The sequence below is a fragment of the Labeo rohita genome, chromosome 18, assembly GCF_022985175.1.
Source record: "Labeo rohita strain BAU-BD-2019 chromosome 18, IGBB_LRoh.1.0, whole genome shotgun sequence".
Lineage (NCBI taxonomy): Eukaryota > Metazoa > Chordata > Actinopteri > Cypriniformes > Cyprinidae > Labeo > Labeo rohita.
Window position 1 is genome coordinate 13957855 of NC_066886.1, and position 22903 is coordinate 13980757.

The following is a 22903-nucleotide window of genomic DNA, read 5'->3' on the forward strand; positions in this document are numbered from 1 at the left end:
AGCCAAAAATACACTGTATGGGTCAAAATTATAGATTTTTCTTTTATGCCAAAAAACATTAGGAAATTAAGTAAAGATCATGTTCCATGGAGATATTTAGTAAAATTCCTACCGTAAATATCTCAAAACTTAATTTTTGATTACTAATATGCATTGCTATGAACTTCATTTGAAAACTTTAAAGGTGATTTTCTCAATATTTAGATTTTTTTTTGCACCCTCAGATTCCATATATTCAAATAGTTGTATCTCAGCCAAATATTGTCCTATGCTAACAAACCATACATCAATTGAAAGCTTATTTATTTAGCTTTCAGATGATGTATAAATCTCAATTTCGAAAAATGGACCCTTATGACTGGTTTTGTGGTCCAGGGTCACATATGGTTCAGCAAACTTAAAGCATGATAAGTAGTGTTTTTAGCATAGCAGCGTGTTTTGAGGTGGAACAACAGAGAGTGCACGATCCTTATGCCAGTTTACCCTTGTGCTGATGTTGTTGGGAGGGTGAGGGGTTTATTCACATCTTTGGGTTTCACTGAAAGAGGCCAGGAAAAGCTCAAATCTTTGTCCCTCCCCTTCTCCCTTCCCCCTCTCCGATTTGGAGCGAAGCTTGTGCATGAAGTGTATTTATAAGTAGAAGTGTGTGTATACAGTTGACCAGACAGTAAAGGAGATTTAACATATCCTCAGCATTATATTTTTTCTCACGTTCGTTTTCCCCTCATGAAATAAGGCGCCTCGATACTCCCTCCACGCTGGCCGGGTGTGAAGTGGACACGCCGGGGATGGACGTCTTTTCATTTGCATGTGTTTTGTCCACACCCCTTACGAGATAACGACAGGACCAAGCCTACAGCCTTGCCTTCAGAGGGAGAAAGTGACACGGCTTGCCGTGTGTGTGTGCAGTGAATTGAGGATACACAGTGCATATTTCGAGGATATATTTTGTAACGTTACGTCTAGCGGGAGAAACTTAGTCGTGCCAACCATTACGTTGAAAGTATCAGAGGGCGGATTGAAAGACTCGGATTTGGATTTAAACATCGATGATACCAACCCTGACAAACATGTATGTAGTTTCATTATTCATTATTTTATCTTAACGACGTTTCTGTGGTACATTTAAACATGTCATGTTTACATTCGGCGCTTGTTTACTTAAAAAATCTTACGGAAATATACAATAGGTTGTAAAGTAACGCCAACACAAAACAGTCTATGACAATTACATGGTAAAACCGAGTGCATTTGCCTTGTAAACGGTAAATATCTGTAGTTTTCTGTCATTTTGCAAATGAATGTGCAGAGAGTGTGATAGACTTTCTCATAACATGGCATGGAGGAGACTGGGAGTGAGCTCAGATGACAAAGAAAGCTTTGTTTGGCATATGTGTGTAAAAGATGCAACCTCGGATATTAATAGTCAGGAATTACATAGCGGAAAGACACCGTCAGGCACTTTGTGTTATTGCTTTGAAGCTTCTCTTTTCTCTCTACACGTCCTTGCTCATAGCCTCTCAGTTGCTTTAGAGAAGAGAATATCCCATGAAGCTAATCCTGCACAACCTAATCCCTCTGATTTCCCCCCCCCCCTTATGCATGCTAGGCTCTAATAACCTATTTTTGTTTCTTGGGACTGTATGTTTAGCTTTTTTGGATTATTTGGTTGATTGATGCATGTAAACAACTTTGTGCAATGCACACTGCCACATTTAGTTTGTTGTGGAAAGGGAGAGGTGCACCATGATGTGTGCTGTCAGTTCTTCACATGAGAGGAGGACATACAAGCCCTCTGGGAGCATTTTAGATGGCCTAAAACAGTGGTACCTTTTTGACTTCAAGACCGCTTAATGTCTATATATATATATTTAAACGTTTATGTGTTACAGTATTTCTTCTCGTACTTCTGCATTATTAAATTTAATTAAGTTTTTATAAATAAAAACGAGTTGCACAATATATTGGGTTTACAGCGTCAAATATTCAATCAATTAAACATTCAGTTGTGCATGTTTTTTGTTCCATTTTGATTACTTTTGCTAAATTCTCAGGTTAACCCTAGTAAAAATAAGAGATTTAAAATGCATATATTTTATACTAAGTATACTTCAAGTCTATCAACATTTACTGATGTATTGCTGTAAACCTTCTGATATAAAAAATATAAAAAAGTTGTTATCAAACTTTATTTGAAATACTACAATGTGCATTTCTTAATATTAAGCCTAAAATATGTTTCAGTGTCATTATTGATGAAGATTGTGTGATGTTTAAATAATCCTGGTCTTTAAATGCAAAATATTTAAAGTGTACCAAAAGTTAACTTAACACAATCAAATATACTTAAGTATAACTTTAGTTGGACTTCAACACCACGTCTTGCACAATTAAAATGCACAGAGTACAAAATTTGTTGTTCCTGTTTAGCAGACTTTAAATATACCAGTTTAGTATATTAAAAGTACAACTGCAGGGTGTTTTTATTAAGTACATAACATGTAAATATATTTGTAGTATACTTGGTATGAAATGAATGTATTAGTATATTACTCTATAGCTAAATAAATATCTATTTCTCATACTGTACATTAAAATGTTGATGCTTATCACTTGCCATTTGAAATAATTACTTGTGGTGTTTTATTTTACCTTTTTGTTTGCACAAATTGGACATTTATCCATTATTGTCCACTGCATGAAAATAATTATCACCGTGTCAGCACTGAGCAAAATTCTATTATATGTAAATCTGTAATTTTAAGTCATCTGCGTCTGGTCTACAGAGCTATCGCCTGTCTTACAACTTTGTAGACGGACCGCTCCACATGACACGGAAAACAGAAGAGCCAAAATGTCCTCTTTCCTTTGACGTGGCTGTGTCTTGACTTCCAGTTCTTTGTGCGCTGCTATTTATGAACTTGTACGTGAGATTTGCTGCAAACCTTGTGACTCTCCTAACTGTGAGGCTGTGTCGGTATATCCATACTTTCTGTGAAGAGTGTGGGAACGCTCATTTTGGAAAACTCAGAGCCTTGTGGGCAGCACCACGGGCCACACAATCTGTCCTTTGTGCAGACCTGGATCGACATGAAGGGACCTAATTTAGCTAATGATTTGGTCAAGCAATGCGATGAAAGTGATAAAGTAAAAGTGTGTGTTGCTGGTCATACTGTCGCAGTTGACAGCTTCATGGCTTTTCGCAGTCTGTAAATAAATGTGAATGTGAGATCTGGTAATATTTACTAATATGATGTGTTTATCCATTGCTTTATTATCTTCTTTTTTTAGTTACATCATATTTGCTTATACAAACAGTGTGCCAGATGTGTACTGTCATTCCAAGTCTGGTTTAAGATACATATTTACATTCAGCCGAACAGTTCTCTTTTTACTAACTCATAAAGGCAATGAACGTGCAGTTTTTCCTTCCACTTTCTGTCTATAAACTCTCTCCGGCTTATTTCTATTTCATTCTGTTTCCTCACAAAGACATGCACGTCCTCCCCCCAGAGGAAAGACAGACTGTCTGTCCTGACTGACCATTCTGAAAATAGGCACGCCTCGAGGAAGGACCAATTGACTGTTTACTGGCTAAAAAAAAGTCTACTTTTATGCTTTTGGCTTGAAATGAAATCTGTGTTGCTTGCGCTTCAAGACAAGTTTGAATGCAGGAGCCTAGCAATTCGGCAGCGCACATTTGGGTATTTATTCCCAATTTTGTGTTGTGGGATTCTGTTTCTTAGAAATGGATGTAGGTTAGCTGCCAGCGTCTATTTAGCCTTTTATCTCCTACAGTGCTCTCTCTTCCTCTTCGGGAAAGCAGATAGTGCATTAATTTTTCTTCCTGTCGGTCAGACAGCCGCTAGTTTCAGAGGAAGCCAGCGCGTCGTGAAATGAGCGTGTGGATCTGTGTGGGAGTTACAAATGATTCCTCCAGTCTTTTGTACCTGGATGTTTGCTCTTCACTGCTAATGTTGCGGCTGCCTGAAGGTTGGACGCTTCTCTTGCAAAACAAACTTTTTCCGTTGCTTTTCCTAACCAGCTGCACTGCCAGCGGTTAGTTTGTGACTTTAAGCACATAAATGTATCATTGTTATACCTTCACAGCGAGAAGAAAAGTGGTAAATAAAGCAAAATTCAATAAAATATAAGTACAGTCATTCAACTTCAAAAATTCATGTTTAATTCAATGTGTTACTTGCAATTTCTGAGTCAAAAATTGTTTCACTATACCACTTTTTTTTTTCAGTGTAATAATGCAGACTGTCCTCCTTGTTTAGACACGCATCACATGCACACAAGGCCTCCTACTGTAGTTTGTGTGGCGTGTTATTAGCGATGGTTAATTAGTTTGATTGCAGTATGTGCCTCCACAGTGGGTGGTGTTCATTTTTAAACTCCACTTTTTCTCCAACTCGCCCCTGCTCAGAACAGCAACCCGGTCCAGTGGATGTTCCACACAATATGTTGTCGAAAAAAGACAAAATTTAGGAGCCAAATGATTATTTTATATTGTCACGAATTTACAGAATCACTCAATAAAGGTTTATAAACGCTTCAGTTCATTCAACAACTGCTGTGTGCTCGGAGGATATATTGCGATTTAAGCAGTAGTGTTAACAAAAGCGACTGTGAACTGAAAATGCATTTGCTGAAGCAACCATTCCCTTTCAGCTTGCCTTTGAGCTTGCTTGCTTAAGACTCTTATATAAGCTCTTTTAGCGTTACTTGTATTGCAAGTGCATTTCTGTACCAGGTGGGGTAACAAGCAAGTTTACTATATCAGAAAAGCCATACATATGGTCCTGGTATTTTATGTAAATGTTAAAGGGTTAGTTCATCCAAAAATGTAAAATAGCGCATTATTTTCTCACCCTCAAGGCATCCTGGGTGTATATGACTTTCTTCTTTCAGTCGAATACAATTGGAGTTGTATTAAAATAGGGCTGGGCGATAAATCAATAACGATAATTATTGCGCGATATGAATTTCCTCGATAAACGATAACAAAAGTTTGATAAATGTTCAATATAATGTTTATGCCGCAAAGGTGGAACAAAACTCAGACCGTTTATCCGTTCAGATCAAAGTTTAAATGCTGGCACGGTGCAAACTTACCAGAGTAGATGCGTTCAATCACTGGTGAGTCTCGGTCACTAAACAGCGCCAGTGTAAACCGCTTGAATTCAGTGAAGAATACAAATGACTCAGTTTATAGCCAGATGAAACAGCGCTGACAAACAGGAACTCAAAAAAAAAAGTCAAAATAATTAAATTTCACCATATTAAAATGAGGTTGCTATATAAAAGCCTCCTGTAATGAATTAATGTGTTTTTGTAAGAAAAATATCCATATTTAAAACGTTACAAACACTTTTCTCTAACTTCTGCTAGCTGTTGTACACGGAAGCCGTTCCGGGCCAATGATGTAGGACGTAGCGCATTCACAAGTGGGAATATGCTTGTCTTGTGAGAACCAACGTTTGTTTACAGGAGCAAAGGAAGCAAAAAACAGTCTCCTCTTGGCTAATATCAAAATTTTCTGACATTTTTTTTTTTTACAAGTCGTCATTTTATACTTTTAATTCTTGTTCAGTGTTTTAACTTGAGTTCAACAAATGTTCGATATAATGTTTATGCACCAAAAGCAGAACGAAACAGCACGACGCATTTGAATCACCCCACACGGACTGTTTAGTGGCACTAAACAGCGCTGTGAGATCCAGTGTGAAGCGCTTGAATTTAGTGAAGAACACAAATGACTTGGTGATTTAAACTAGTTTAAAGCCGGATGAAACAGCGATGATAAACAGGAGAAACACTGCGCAATGATACAGTCAGAAGGCTTTTCAATCTACAAATCCGTTTATTATGGATTTACTGTAGTAACACTAGCTGTACCATGGTGTTGTGGCAGACATGTGGGATGTATTTAATTTTATAATATTATTCATGTACACTTGTACCGTGCCTTGCGAAAGTATTCATACCCCGTTTCACGTTTTATGTTGCTGCCTATTGTTAAACTACTTTAAATTACTTTTTTCCCCACATCAGTCTACACCATAATGACAAAGCAAAAACAGAGTTGTCACAACTTTTATATTACAAATAAAAAACCTGAAATAAGTACATTGCATAAGTATTCATACCCTTAACTCAGTACTTAAAACTTTTTGGGTATGATGCCACAAGTTTTGCACATGTGCATTTGGCGTTTATCTGTCATTCTTCTCCTCACCTCTTCACCTCTCAAGCTCTGTCAGGTTGAATGGGGGCAGACACACATTTTCAGGTTTCTCAAGAAATGTTTGATTGGGTTTAAGCCAAGGTTCTGGCTGGGCCACTCAAGGACATTCACAAAGTTGTCTATAAGTCACTCTTGCTGTGTGCTTAGGGTCATTGTCCTGTTGGAAGGTGAATCTTCTGCCCGGTCTGAGGTTGTGAATGCTCTGGACTGGGTTTTCATTAAGACTATCTCAATATTTTGGTGCATTGAGCTTTTCTTCTACTCTGACGAGTTTTTCAGTCCCTGCTGCTGAAAAACAGCCCCACAGCATGAGGCTGCTAGCACCACTCTTTACTTTTGGGGTGATACTCTGCAGGTGATGAGCAATGCCTGGTTTCCTTCAAACATGATGCTTGGAATTGTGGTTTATCACACCAGAGAATCTTGTTTCTTACAGACTGAGGATCCTTTAGGTGTTTTTATTTTGCAAATTCCATCTGTGTTTTCATGTGCCTTTACTGAGGAGAGGATTGTGTTTGGCCACACAGCCATAAAGCCCAGATTGGTTTGGTTTTGCATTGATGTTTGTCCTTCTGTAAGTTTCTCCTATCTGCATATATGATCATGGAGCTCAACTAGAGTGACCATCAGCTTCTTGGTCACCAGTATAACCAAGCTCCTTCTCCATCAATTGCTCAGTTTGGCCAGGAGGTCAGCTCTGGAAGAGGCCTAGTTGTACCAAGCATCTTCCATTATGGATAATGGAGGCTACATGCTTCTGTGAGCCTTCAATGCAGCAGAATTGTTTTCTGAACTCTTCCCCACTTCTGTGCCTTGACACAATCCTGTCTCTGAGCTCCACAGGCAGTTCTTTTGACCTAAGGGCTTGGTTTTTGCCCTGATATGCATTTTTAACTGTTAGAGCTTTTATTGAAAGGTGTGTGCCTTTCCAAATCATACTCATTCAGTTGAATTTGCCACAGGTTATCTACAAGCAATATGAATGCTCCTGAGCTCAATTTCAACCGTCCCAGATAGGCGTATGAATACTTATGCAATGGAATCATTTCAGTTTTTTATTTTAATAAATTTGCAAAGATGTTAAAAACTAGTTTTGCTTTGTCATTATGGTGTATGGAGTGTAGACTGATGTGGAAAAAAAGTAATTTAAAGTAGTTACAGTATTTTTGTGATTAAGCTGTAGCATTTGTGCATTTATACTAAATGTAGACTACTGTTTTTCATACAAGTATATAGAAACAATAGTTACATTTTTACCATGATATTGAGATACTATAAGCATGGTTTTAACTGTGGTTATCATGATGTAAATGTATGCTACTTTGAAAGACCAATGGTTAATTTTAATAAAGCTCAAACAGTCAGAATAATTCAGTGTCATGATATAAAAATGAGGTTGTTACAATTTTTACAATGTTACTGTTTTTGCTAATGAACATAAATTTGCATTTGCATCCTAGCAAGCTACTACTACTGTAAACTCAAGCTACAGTTAAATGCGACACAGAAATGTAATATTACTAATATTGCAGCCTGTGCTGCAAACTATGCTAAAGATACACATCAGAGTCAGTTAACACAAATCTGTTTCATGATGTGAAACCGTGTCACTCCTTAGAACATAAGAAAATAAGAAATATATTAAGATATGTATTTTGTTAAAGGGGTCATCGGATGCTAAGTTCACTTTTACATGTTGTTTAAAGATTAATGTGTGTTGGCAGTGTATGTATAAATCTACCCTGTAATGGTAAAAATCCATGCAGTGGTTTTTAATTAATCTGTAAAAACAATATCCCCTTTTTCAAAACGAGCCATTCTCAGATGCCTGTTGGTGTGCCATCACACCCACAGAGGCCGCTCCCACGATAGCGTCTTACCTCAGATCAGTTGTAACAGTCCGGATCAGTTGTGATCCAGCTTCACTTACAGCAGAAGTGAGTATAAGGGTTTTTTTTTATGAATCTTTGCAATCGTCTTTTCTAGTAATGTGCTAGTTAGCAAGTTTAGTGGCTAAAAATGCGCTTAAGTAAACAGGCTCGTCTCTCCACAGAGAGAAGAGAGGGGCGGGGTGAGCAGAACTCATTTGCATTTAAAGCAGCCTCCACCAGAATGAGATGATTTTTGCAGAGCTGATTTTGGCAAGATAAAAAGGGTGTTGTTTTACACTACCATTGAGAATTTTTAACCAAAGTATATTATAGACTTTTCATTAAGACTCTAAAGATATAATTTCGTCCAATGACCCCTTTAAGGTAAAATGTAAAAGTGTTAAGAATTCAAAAACATGATGTGTTTAGTAGTTTAAAACCACAAGCAGCGGTCTGGTTTCTACATCTTTCACTTAAGAGCTAAAATCTGCCTTTAACCCTGAAAGAAAGAAAAATGTGAAATTTTATTGAGATCATTTTTTTTGCCCATTTTCGCCCAGCCCTAGATTACACAGTTTTCTGTGTCATCCAGGAAATGTTGTCACAAGCTTGAAACCAAAAGAGTTTTCTTGACTGTTCACAAGTCTTTTTTTGTAACATTTATGATCATCTGTGTCATAGTCTGGAGACCTGACTTGAAAAAAAGTTTTTGGTAGTCTGTTTGAATTTTGTAGGTACTCTAGCACAGTTTGTGCTTCTTTTTTTTTTTTAGTCGACAGCTGCCCTGAGCTCGGCCTCTGGCTGTGTGACTGCTGGAAACTCCAGCGTAGTTGTGTCAGTGCTATGTCTTGGATAAACAGGAAGCTGCTAAAACTACAGAGCTGTGCAGTGGGGACATTGATGTCTGTGAAGTATGACAGCACTGTGAAAGCCTGGTGCTGCAGTTAACCAAACGCTAGTTAACCCTCATGTGTTTGGAAACAAAGTGCAAAGAATATATGTTTCAGCAGCGTGTTTCAGAGCGAGAGATTATTTTGATGTGAGAAACAATAATGCGCTGAAGAGTTGATGTATAACATGTGCATATAGCGTAGTGTAGTTACCGCGCAGTACTGCATGTCTCCCAGCCAGGAGAGATTTTTCAGGATGGTTTAGTCATTAAATCCTCATTTGACTTTTCTTTTTCTCATTACCTCTTCCAGAGCTCCCACCCATCCGTCTGTGCAGCAGCCTTCCTTAGCTTAAGTCGTCTTCCCGCGTGTGGATTGGCTGACTACCCACACCCGTAATAAGAGTCTGTTTTCTGACTGAGTAGGGAAATGAATTCCCAGCGTCCCTGATGATGGTGGGGGCGTTTATGATGATATCATTGTGAAGAAGAGACAAACATAAGTTTGGAGTGTTTCATTGTGCTCTGAAAACTTCACTAGCTCGCAGTTTTCTAAGTAGGACTTTTACAACTCGTCACTGTTTTGTGATTGGTAACTTTAGTCAGAAAAAGTTTATTTCTGTGAGTTAGTTCACAGTTTGCTGATATAGTAATTCAGTTTGGTCATTACATGCAAAATGTTTATAAAAGTTTCCACATTTTCCATTTTAGTAAATACACTACTGTTTCAAATTTTGGGTTTGGTCAAATTGACTGCTTCAATACAAAAAAAAAAAAAAAAAAAAAAAGTTATTTTTTTTAATATAAAAGTGTATTTAATTTCATATCATTTTGTACATTTATAAATGAAATATATTCAAGTGTTTTTTAAAAATATTATTAAAAATTATTTATTCATTTATTTATTTGATTGTGTATGTGTGTGTGTGTGTGTGTGTGTGTGTAAAATGCATTCAGAATAAATAAGTCATTTTAAATATTTTAGATTTATATTTAAATATTTTAGAATTAAAATATAAAAATTTATTTATTTATTTATTTTCAGGCACACTTTAATAGAAATGTTTCATTTCATTTATAAGTGTACCAAAAAAATACCCCCCAAAAATGATTAAAACATAAAAAAGATAAAACATAATTTGTGATATGTTATATTTTTTAATCCTAAAATATTTAAACATTACATCTAAAAAATATATTTTAAAAAAAGTAAATGTATTTTTAATATAAAATTTCATTTCATATCATTTATACATATCATTTATTAAAATCTGAATAAAATTTATGTTGTTTGTTTGTGTGTGTGCAAAATACTTTTAGAATTAATAAATAATTTAAAATATTTTATTTTAATTTATATTTAAATATTTTACAGTTCAAATATAAAATATGATTAAAAATATTTATTTATTTGTGTGTGTGAAATACATTTTTAAGAAATAAGCAATTTTAAATTACTATTTTAGATTTCTATTTAAATAGTTTAGAATATATATAATATGATGTGGTAATTTAGAAACATTTCTTGATATTATCAGTGTTGAAAACAGTTAGAAAATTAACTAGGAAAATAACATTGTGAATGTCTGTGCTTTCACTTTTGATTTATTTCATGCATGCTTGTTGAATTAAAAAGAAAAAAAATCTTACTGAACCCAAACTTTTTAATGGTACAGTATATATTTAGGTTTATTATGTATTGTTATATTCATGCATATAAATTATTATTCTTGTTCATTTAGTGAAAAACACAAATTGTGATGTTTCTTCAAATGAAAAATCAACTTAAGCCATTTTAGAGCAAATACATAAATACTGAGGTATGCTGAGTATTTTCACAAAGGCCTAAAGAATTTTTGTAGCTAAAATAACACATCACAGTAAAAATGTCAAATGTGCTCAGGACAATCAGTTTGATTTGCTTGAGCATTTCCTGATTCCAAGATATTCAATCACGTTCTCGTTCCCTACAGATAAAGGACTTGAATAAGCCACCTGTTATTTTTGGCTTCCCTTAACACTCATCAGATTGGAGTAAACACACCTGATAGTGTGCGGTGAGTTGACACACAAAGCTGGAATGTTGAGCAACGTCTGGATGTTTCACAATACGAGCGTGCGATTCATGTGGTATTCGGCGCGTAGCATAATCTTGGCGCTCTGAATGCGACCCGGCACCGTGTGTTTAAACTGACTGTCATTATAGGGTTGCCATGGCAATGTGTCATTGAACAGCGTCCACAACGTGCATCACGGCTCTGTGTATTTGAGAAACGCATAGTGGAGTTGTATTTGGCCTAGCGTACTGTGTAATTCCTAGGTAGGCTGTGTATTATAGTACGCTGTGTATTTCTGGAGTGTATCATTACGCAGTGAGAGAGAAGACTGTTATTACTGAGTCAGTGCTGGAGAGACGGAGCATCTGGATGGGTGACTCACTCTCTCCCCGAGGCGCGTTCACACGCATGGGACTCGTGAACGGTGAGGCAGGACACCTGAAAGTTTTCAAGAATAACTTTTATGTGATCGCTCAAGACATAAACATTATACAGTAGTGCAGCTGTATGTGCTGCGAGAAACCATTTGCTATTTATAATTGGTCATCTGGGGTGGAGGAATGGAGACAGAACTAGAGCTTGGCAGATGTGTATTTTGTGGCTGGATTTGTCTCACTATACTGATGTGTACACAGTGGGGTGAATGATATAAAATTGATATGCTTGTGATATCGGCTATTGAAATACTAAACACATTAATGTAATGGCACTAAAAATATACTTCCACAATAAATTCACAGATATTTTGAGAAATGTTGCATTGTCAGGCAATGTTAAAACATACTGGCATTTTAATTTCATCTTATTTCGTTCTTTTTTTAAATTAATTAATTTATTTATTAATTGATGTGTGTATGTGTAAAATACATTTAACAGTTTTTTTAATATGTTATTTTTATTTATATTTTAGAACTAAAATGTAAAATGCAATTTTGAAATATTAATATTAATGAATGAATGAATTTATTTATTTTTGTGCGTAAAATACATTTAGAATAAATAATTTAAAATATAACGAATAATTAAAAAATATCAGATTTATATTAAAATATGATAAAAATATTATTTATTTGTTTAAAAATACATTTAGAATAAGCAAATTATATATATTATTTTAGATTTGTATTTAAATATTTTAGAATTAATATATAAAAATATTATTTATTGATGTGTAAAATACATTTTGAATAAATAAATAATTTTAAATATATTATTATAGATTAACATTTAAATATTTTAGAATTAAAATATGATTTTAAATTATTCATTATTTATGTGTTTATTTTTTATTTATTTGGTTGTTTGAATTACGTTTAGAATAAATAAGTAAATGAGATATATATATATATATATATATATATATATATATAATTTTAGATTAATTAAATATTTTAGAATTCATATATAAAATATTATTATAATTGATTAATTAAATTAAATTGTTTATTTATTCATGTGTGTAAAATTCATTTGGAATAAGTAAATAATTTTAAATATTTTACATTTGTTTAAATATTTTTAAATTTAAATATAAAATATAGTATAAATTATTTCATTTATTTGTGTGTTAAAATACATCTAGAATAAGTAAATGAATTTAAATACATATCACTAGGTTTATAATTAAATGTTTTAGAATTAAAATATAAAATATGATTTCAAAGTATTTGTTTGGTTATATTTATTTATTTGTGTGTGTATAAAATACATTTAGAACAAATAAATAATTTTAAATATAATATTTTGGATTCATATTTAATTCTTTTAGAATTAAATTCTAAAACTATTAAGATTTTTTTATTTGTGTGTGTAAAATAGATTTAGAATAAACAAATAATTTTAAATATATTAATTTACATTTATATTTACATATTTTATATTTAAAATATAATTCTTTTAATGTATTTATTTATTTATTTATTTTCAACCACACTTAAATAATAATTTCATTTAAAAATGTAAAAAATGACACGAAATGAAAGTTTATTTTTAAAAATATTTGTAAAAATATTTTATTTTTATATAAAATAAAATTAAAATAAAAGATTATGAATATGTAAATAAAGTGTGTTTTATATTTGTATTTAAACGTTTCAATTAAAATTTAAAATATAATAAATTATTTTTCATTTATACATGTAAAAAAATGACATGAAATGAAAGTTTATTTGTAAAAATACATTTTATGTTTAGTATAAAATACACTAAAAAATGTAAGTAAAATTGAAATTATTTATTGTCAGTTTTTGTTGGTATTTTAGCAGTAAATTCCACCCTGCTATCTACATACCTGCATCATCCATTAAAAAAAAACATGTCAGTTGACATGGGTTTAATAGTCTCCATGACTCCAAGTCATCGTCAGAGTTTCAGTATACTAAGAACATTATTCCGTTTACACCACCCGGTGTGGGCGTTGACAAGGGCCGTGCATGTGGATTGGACCATGTTGCTTTTGGAATAACTTATATAATTGTAAGTTTCCAAGATTATCACCAACCACGTAAGAGTCGTTCTGTATTCCACTTTGTCACAGGTGTGTATGGCTCAGGATGATGCCCTCCTCAAAGAGCCGTGTGTTATGACAGATCACTTACGCCTTGCCAGTCTGCTCTCTAATAAGTTAATCAGCTTACACCATCCAGTCTCTGAGATAGATGTGTGGTCTGCCACAAACACAGTACAAACCTAATGCCCTCCACACACACGCACGGCTCTCTGAGCCCGTGACTGTCTTTACCCTAAAGCCACGGTGACTCGTTACTCGTGACTCCTCGAGTGTCTGTGATTAGCTTGCCACCAATAATTTATTTGTACCAAAGGTCACAAACGCTGTCAACTTCTTCAAGCCCACACAAGTGCAGACAAACAGGCTTGTGATACCTGTAAATGTGCCAAAACGGAAATTCCATGCAATTCTCATGTACAGGTGTCAATGTATTTGTCATCATATGTGTATTTGTCATCATTTACTACCTGTGCGACTTCCTTATGTAGAACACAGAAGTATGTTTCAACTGTTTTTGTCTATAATGAGGTCCAGTGTTGTTTTGGACCCCATTGGCATTCATTGTATGTACAAAAAAAAGACTTTAATCCTTTTAGGAAGAAAATTCTGAATCAGCACCTTGTGTCCTGGGTCAAGTGTTCTTCCTGTAAACAAAGCAACAGCTCATGGTACAGTCTGAGACTGATGAGTGATTTATTATAGCTTTAGTTACCTTCAGGCTTGACTTTGTCAGACCTATAGATCCGGGTTTCTCAAATGTAGGTTTACAGTAAATGCAGCCAGTAACTCCGTCTTGCATGTACTGCGAGTTTAATATGTGTTTATGAATGTAACGGTACACATTTGGATAATTTCCAACATTTTTCTGCGAAGGCATTTATAGCACTTCAGCGGTAGTTTAAGGATTTGAAATGTTTAAAGCTTGATAAATGTTTGAAAGTGAAGAATTTAGAATGTAAATATTAGGGCTACGTAAAAAAATATTGATTTCTCGATTTTAATCGATTCTCGTTTTTAAAAAACCATATCGATTCTTAAATCCCAAGAATCGATTAGTCTAGCTTGTTTTCATTTAATGAAAACTGTAGTGCACCTCCCATCCAATAAATCAAAATAAGCTTTGTGCTTTGTTACTTTTGATATGAAACAAAGTATCAGCTTTCAAATTCGGTGCATTTTATTACATTATTCAACCAATAAAAGCTTAAGTGACAGATCGCTGTAGCGCCTCAGTTCAAGAAGCGGCATTGCGAAGCTTGAACTGATTTCCTTCACTTTACTACCAGTTATAGCACAAAATAAACATGAATGAACATCCACAGGTTTGTTAAAAGAAAGAGTAAAACGTACCGAAATCCATATCCTGTCTCATGTAATCACTCAGTCAGTGTATAACAGCTTGTAAACAACATCACATATACCTCAGAAAAACATAGTGGGTGACCATAAACTTGTTAGTCAGCTAGAAAAATTAACTTGCACCATATAACATGTTCATTATAATTTTTACTGTTCTTCAATGTTTAATTTATGTTTGAATTAATCAAGTTTTTATGACAGACAATATTTCAAAAAACGAGTTGGAGTAGAATAATATTATAACGTAACTGAGTGTAATTTGTGTTTGTATACAAATCAGTTAATGTTTACTTTCAATACTATAGTAATTTAGTTCCAGCCGTCTCTCATGTACATTTTACAACATTAGTTGAGAGATTTTTTTTGTTTTCCTTGAGAAAATTTGGCATGTACTGTACCTGATATCCAAAATAATCTCTATTGAATCTAATCAAATCGCAAGCTTATGAATCAGCATCTAATCGAATTGGGAAATGTGTGTCAAAACCCAGCCCTAATAAATATTAATATGGTCATTTGTAGTGCGAACTAAAATAATTGTCAAATAATTATTTTTGTTTTACAGGTAAAATTGTAATTTACAGCAGTAATATATTTTTTCTTCAATTTTGTTATTAGAGTTGTAATAATGATGATGATGATGATGATAATTAGTATTATTATAATAATAGTGATTATTTTTTTATTATTATTAAGTTGTAAAAATACTGGTGTGAATGTAATGTGGGCTGAGAAATTATTGTAACAATGTTGTTTATCTGCTTGCTTACATATCATGTGACCTTTAACCAATATCATGAACATGCATGTGTTGGTAAGTTATTGAAATATTAACTTAAAGCAACAGTTCACCCAAAAATGAAAAGTCTTTCATTAATTACTCACCCTCATGTCGTTCCAAACCCGTAAGACCTTTGTTTATCTTCGGAACACAAATTAAGATATTTTTGATGAAATCTGAGAGCTTTCTGATCCATAGACAGCAATGCAACTGACACATTCAAGGCCCAGAAAGGTAGTAAGGACATTGTTAAAATAGTCCATGTCACATCAGTGGTTCAACCATAATGTTATGAAGCTACGAGAATACTTTTGTGCACAAACAAAACAAAAATAACAACTTAATTTAACTATTTCTTGTCCTCCATGTCAGTCTTCGCCACACGTTCACGAGAGTACCACAATGCATGCGTATTGTATCATAAACGTGCGTTGAAGACTGGCACAGAAAAGAAGCTATTGTTAAAGTCATTATTTATCAAAAAATATTCTTGTTGCTTTATAATATTAAGGTTGAACTACTGATGTCACATGGACTATTTTAACTAAAGGTCGACCGATGTATTGGATTTGCCAATTAATCGGCACTGATAGTTGATTTGTGAAACTATCGGTTATCGGCAAAAATCCATGCCGATAGTTTTTCCGGGTTGGGTCCGTTGCTGGAGCAGCTGAGAAGTTCGTCATTATACAGCGAAGTCTCTATAGTCTTTGTTATACAGCACGAGAGCGGCCTCTAGTGGTGGAAATCACTGACAGCATGTGCCGTTTGTTTAGACACTGTGCGCTGCACAGAGCGGGACACTTCAAAGGCAGATTTAAAACATCGACTACAAAACGGTGTGTACAGTATACTATAGTGCATGTTTTCATGTCATTACTAAGGGATGAATTTGTTGACTAGATGCTGCATTAGTGTAGAAAGGACAGCAGTATACTTTTGCCCATTTGGTGATCAAATAAAGTCTTGTAGACCGTCGCTTGAATTGAACAAGTGTGTGATATACCGGATAGCTGCGAGTTCTTCTAGACACGGCGCTGCACTTTTGCCCGTGGTGTGACTAACATATTTTGATATTGTGATTAGATAACGACAAATGTTCTAGAATAGAAGCAGTTAAATTGTGAAAGTACACAATATTCATATGTATGCAATTTCAATACTGTGGCCTTTGTGTGGATATTTAAAGATGGCCATCTTCAACTTGATTGTTGATGTAATGGTAACACTTTACAATATTTGGAAAGTCCATTTGTAACATTAAGATTGATAAAAGCTGTAGAATAGAAGTATTGTTCCTTGTTAGAGTGTGTTAATTTCAACATTTACTGATATATTTTAAAATTTTTAGTTGCTTTTGTTAACATTAATAAACCATGAACTAACTGTAATGATCAATATATAATTAATATTCATATTTTTAATCATTTACAAAGTATGGTTCAGTAGGCTACTTTTTTTTTTTTTTTTAAATAGTAGAGCACTATTTATTTTCCGTTCAGTATCCATTTTAAAAACTATCGGTCGATTAATCGGTATCGGCCAGTATGGTCCAACCTAGTTATCGGTATCGGTATCGGTAAAATATCGGTCGACCTCTAATTTTAACAATGTCCTTACTGTCTTTCTGGGCCTTGAATGTGTCAGTTGCACTGCTGCCTATGCAGGGAAAGGCTTTTGGATTTCATCAAAAATATCTTAATTTGTGTTCCGAAGATGAACAAAGGTCTTACAGGTTTGGAACGACATGAAGGTGAGTAATGACAGAACTTTCATTTTTGGGTGTTCTGTTTCTTTAAAATATCGGGGCATACTTCAAGTAAAAATGTTACTTTTAAGGTCTTCAACTGACCAAAAAAGTTACACTTAGACATTTAGTTTCAGAGTTTATGTCATTGTTGGAGTTCATTTTTGATGACATGAAACATGAACCAGTTTTGTTGCTACACACACCCTAATATGGTTAAGAAAAAAGCGTAGTTGCTGTTAAATTCACAGCGAGCTGGAGTGTCTTAATGCATAATAATCCTGCTTGATGTTCTCCCAGTGGTGCCGAAAGAACCTCAAGAAAGGTCACACTGGCTAAAGATGTCAGAGTCCTGCTGGACTCCTGTTGATGGGAAATAAATCCAGTGACAGCCATAGTTTAAGTTTCAGTTATTAATGGAAGATCACTGTGATTTCATGATCTGATTCAGATGAGCTTGAGATTTAGTTTTTAACAAGATGGGAGTGTTTGTCTGGATGTGGGTGTTAGTCGTGCTCTGGATGCGTGCACAATAAAACGAATTAATAAAATCACCAAGTACATCTGTGCAACACATGAGCAAGGCTTTAAAGTGACATACTTGTTAATAATATAGAAAAGTTCACACTGGAGAATAATCCTCCTTCTTTCAGTAAAGTGATAGGATTTTAGACCCCAAATGCAGAGCACTGCTGCTGTCTCTGAAGGGTTTAAACAAACAGGAAGTGAAGGTTTTCATGTCTGATCCTCTTTCCCTCTCCAGTGGTGCTCTCAGAGCCCTTGGCTTTAGGATGATTCCTTGATTTGTTTATGAAACCAGACTGGGAAGAACCCCCCTCCACCTTTTTTCCCTTTAAGATGTTTTTGGGTCTACACCCACACTTGCACATATAGGTCATAATCTATTTTAAACCATGATATCTTTGAAGAAGTTCACAGACTTGACGTCTCATCCTTTTATGCGCATTTTACAGCTCATAATGGGAGTAAGTGGACATGACAGAAATGTTAACTTAGTCTACATAAATATCAGTGGTCTTTAAATAGTTAATAAAATATTTTCGTTCCTGAGATCATGACACATGCTGTGCACATGCTGGACTTTCGTATTTTAAATATCCACATCCAAACGATTTTGCATGGAATGCTGCAGGTGCGTTATTGCATGAAATTTGTTTTTGGAATTATGTTCACAAGCAGACATCCGCTGAGGTCTGGGGAACTAAAACACTAAAATGAGTCTGGGTTGTTGACAAGACATATCATGTGTGATTATGCTGTTATTTTTAAATTTTTGTTTATTTTTAAAGATCAGATTTTAAAAAACAATTATAAATATGAATTTAAAATAAATAATCTAACCCAAAACATAAATATATGCATGTATGTAATTAGATTATATATTAAATAAATTATCTTGTTTAATTATTTAATATAGTATTTAAAAAAAAACAATAAGCAGTATTATTTCCGTTTTTCGTTATGGACTGTGAGGGCATTTTCTAGTACATTGTCTTTTGCACAACACTGTGTAATATATTGACTGATTATACTTCTACACTGTAACCCATAAGCCTCTTAACGTCCAGCTGGGGATTAAACAGAAAGTCTTGGATTCATGAGGGTCCAGGAACTTGCCTGTACCCTGGCATTTAGGATGAGCTATGGATGTTTCCGCGTGCCATGACTTGCTAAAGCATTTTTGTATCTTGCATCTGAGGAATTTAATTGATTTGTGTCAGTACCAGCATGGTGTGGCAATGTGGGAAAAGGGCTATCCATAATGTGTGAACTTTTCTTAAACTTAGCTAGAATGATTTGCTGTAAGGTCATGAAAGTTCAACATTTTCTATGTTTCAGGTTCAGTCTTGTGTAGAGGTATGTAGGCTCCTTTTAAAATGACCAGTTTAGATCAAAACTGATTAGGACTATATAGATAAGATATGATATGATATATCTCATAACATGAGATTATAAGATATTTTTGCTTCTGAGGAAAACAAGGAAGAGAATGGAAACTTGTTTCCACCACTGAATAAAAAAGGTAAGGTAATTGCGTCATTTTATTCTCACAGTTCAGACTTTTTTTCCTCAGAACTGCGAGATTCAAACAAGCAATTTTTCTCAGAAATGTGAGATATAAACTCACTATTTCAAAAAAAAAAAAAGGTCAGAATCGTGAGATAAACTCATAATTCTAACTTTTTTCTTAGAATTGCATGATATAAACTCAATTGTGAGAAATAAAGTCAGAAATGCGTAAATGATATAATGATATAAACAAGTAATTCTAATTTCTTTTTAAAATTGCGTGATATAAACTTGAAATTTGGGGAATTAAAAGTCAGAATTGCAAGATATAATCAAGTAATTCTAACTCTTCTTATATATAATCTCGCTATTTCAGGAAATAGTCAGAATCGTAAGATATAAATTTGCAATTCATACTTTTTAGAATCACGTGATAGAAACTCAAAATTGTGAGAAATAAAGTCAGAAATGCAAAATATAAACAAGGAATTCTGACTTTTTTTCTTAGAATTGTGAGATATAAACTTGCTATTTTGAGAAAGTCAGAATCATAAGAGATAAACTTGCAATTCAAACTTTTTTAGAATTGCTCGATATAAACTTAAAATTACGAGAAATAAAGTCAGAATTGTGAGATATAAACAAGCAATTGTGACTTTTTTTTCTCAGATGTGTGAGATATAAACTCGCTATTTCGAGAAATAATCAGAATCGTGAAATAAACTCACAATTAGAACTTTTTTCTTAGAATTGTGTGATATAAACTCAAAATTGCGAGAAATGAAGTCAGAATTGTGAGATATAAACCAGCAATTCTGATTTTTTTTTTTCTCAGATGTGTGAGATATAAACTCACTGTTTTGAGAAATAGTCAGAATCGAGAGAGATAAACTCGTAATTCGAACTTTTTTTCTTAGAATTACGTGATAGAAACTCAAAATTGTGAGAAATACAGTCAGAATTGTGAGATATAAACAAGCAATTCTGACTTTTGTCTTAGAATTGTGAGATATAAACTCAAAATTGTGAGAAATAAAGTCAGAACTGTGAGATATCTTGTAAACTCTGACTTTTTTTCTCAGAATTTGCATGTTTGTATCTCGCAATTCTGTCTTTTTTTCTCACAATTGTAAGTTTGTAACTCACAATTCAGACTTTTTTTTTCTCACAATTGTGAGAAAATTTGCAATTGTGAGTTATAAGGTCCAGCTATGAGGGGAAAAAAGGACTGATACAGAATTGTGATTTTTATATCTCGTAATTCTGGCTGTATAACTTGCAAATTGTGTATTTATATGCCGCAGTTCTGACTGTATTACTCACAGTTGTAATTTAATATTTTGCACTGAGAAAAGAAGACAGAATTGCGAGTTTGTATCACAGAGTTCTAAGAAAAAAAGTCAGAACTGCAAAATGTGAACTTCAAAAAAATGTCAAAATTGTAAAAAATGTTTTATTCTGTGTCAGAATAAAAAGTCTTTATATTTCACATTAGACTTTCTTCAGTAAACCAATTAAAGAAGATTTTGGCCTGAAACTGTGGTCCTTGGTGATTAATAAAATGCAAGTCAGCAGCTACTGACTCTTGAAAGTCAAAAAACATATACAGGCAATACAAAATTAATACTCGTGGCTCCTGACGATATATCGAGGTCTTACGAGGCAAAATTATCTGTCTGTGCAAAAAACTGAAATTATGTACTTTTTTTTTTTTTTTCATGTTTAATTCATTGTGTTGCTTGATTATTATTATTTGTAAAATTTACTAGCAATTTCTAGGTGAAAAGGAGATGTTTCTCCTTGGTATTTGAATGGGAATGTTTGTGCAAACTTTCTCAAAGCCTTTTTCTTTATCCAAAGTTTTATTGTTTTGAAAATCCAAGTTGTCAGGCAGTGGCAGTATGGATTTTTTTTTAGCATGCGGATGTAAAGCCGTCAGCAGAGAAGTCAGCAACAGCGATAACTCTCTCGCTCAGAATGCAGAGTCAGTGGAACAACAGCACGCCTCCGCTGTAAGCCACAACAACTCCTCAAATGGCCAATAAATAAAGCATTATATTTATCCCCTGCCCCCTTCACATCCTCTTTTACTTGTTGTTATCAGTCTAAAGGCAGGCACTGGAGGAAATTGAAGTCTTATGGGCTGACCGTTAATAAGTTGTTCTAGAAAAAGAGATTGTTGATGGCAGTCAGAGCAAACGGGGTGTGATGTAAAATTAATATCTGTATTTTACAGACTAATCATGCTTTTTTATTCTCAGTGAGGATCCTAATCTCAGTACAACTAGAGTGTGTTTGTGTGTGTGAAGATGGTGGGATATTCCACCTGCTGTTCATGTGTGTTGGTCCAGATGTCTCTCATTGTGACTCATCGTAGGATCACCTTTTGGACATGACTTTGTAGCCTCTACATCTGGCATTACCTTATGGTGAGGTACTTAACATAAGCCACAGTGCCATTAGTCATTTGTTCAGTGGCTGTATATAAATATTGCAACTTACTAGCATAACCTGCTTTTAATGAATTCCAGTATTGTTGTTGTTGTTGTTTTGGCTTTAGAGTGTGAATATTGTCATATTTCTATATTTTTCACTCTTAAAATCTGCTGAATGTATAAGCATGCTTGACATTTAAAGGGATAGTGCACCCAAAAATGAAAAATCTGTCATTAACCATCATGTCGTTCCAAACCCGTAAGACCTTCATTCATCTTCGGAACGCAAATTAAGATATTTTTGATGTAGTTCGAGAGCTTTCTGGCCCAGAAAGTTAGTAAGGACATTGTTAAAATAGTCCATCGCTAAAAGCAGATGTACATCTCGGAGACGTCTATTTGACATCTGCAAGACATCTGCAAGACATAGTTTGCTCATCTGCAATACGTCTATTGGACGTTTCCTATCAGATGTCAAATAGACATCTGTTAGATGTCTTTAAGATGTTTCTGATTTAGAATGTATGTAAAACTGACATTTTACAGATGTCTGGCAGATGTTTGTACACAGCAGATGCTTTTCAGACCAAGAGATCTTTAACAGATCTCGCAGACGTACGTGTGCTCTCTGGGATGTGACATCAGTGGTTCAACCGTAGTGTTATGAAACTATGAGAATATTTTTTGTGCACAGTGAAAACAAAAATAATGACTTTATTTAACAGTTTCTTCTCTTCCGTGTCAGTCTTCAATGCAGGTTTATGCGAGGACATTGGAGCTGGCACCGAAAAAGGGCAATTTTGTGAAAAGTTATGAAGGAAGTGTTAACTTTTGAACTTGTGTTATCTTTGGAAATATTATCTGTTCTTCATGGTTGAATTTGCATGTTTACAGCATGCAGTTAATGGTACACCCTGAAATGATCAGTGCTGAAGTCAGCTAGTCAGACTGTGCCTAATCTGTTTCCTCAC

General features: G+C 34.2%; 1 protein-coding gene across 1 annotated transcript in view; it reads left to right on the forward strand.

Moving 5' to 3' along the window:
• Positions 1-667: 667 nt before the first annotated feature.
• The window catches only part of ripor1 (RHO family interacting cell polarization regulator 1), a 72882-nt gene continuing 50646 nt past the window's right edge, over positions 668-22903 (forward strand). The window contains exon 1 of the mRNA XM_051134781.1: positions 668-1072. The gene's annotated coding sequence lies outside the window, so the exon portion shown is untranslated. The remainder of the gene's footprint in view (positions 1073-22903) is intronic.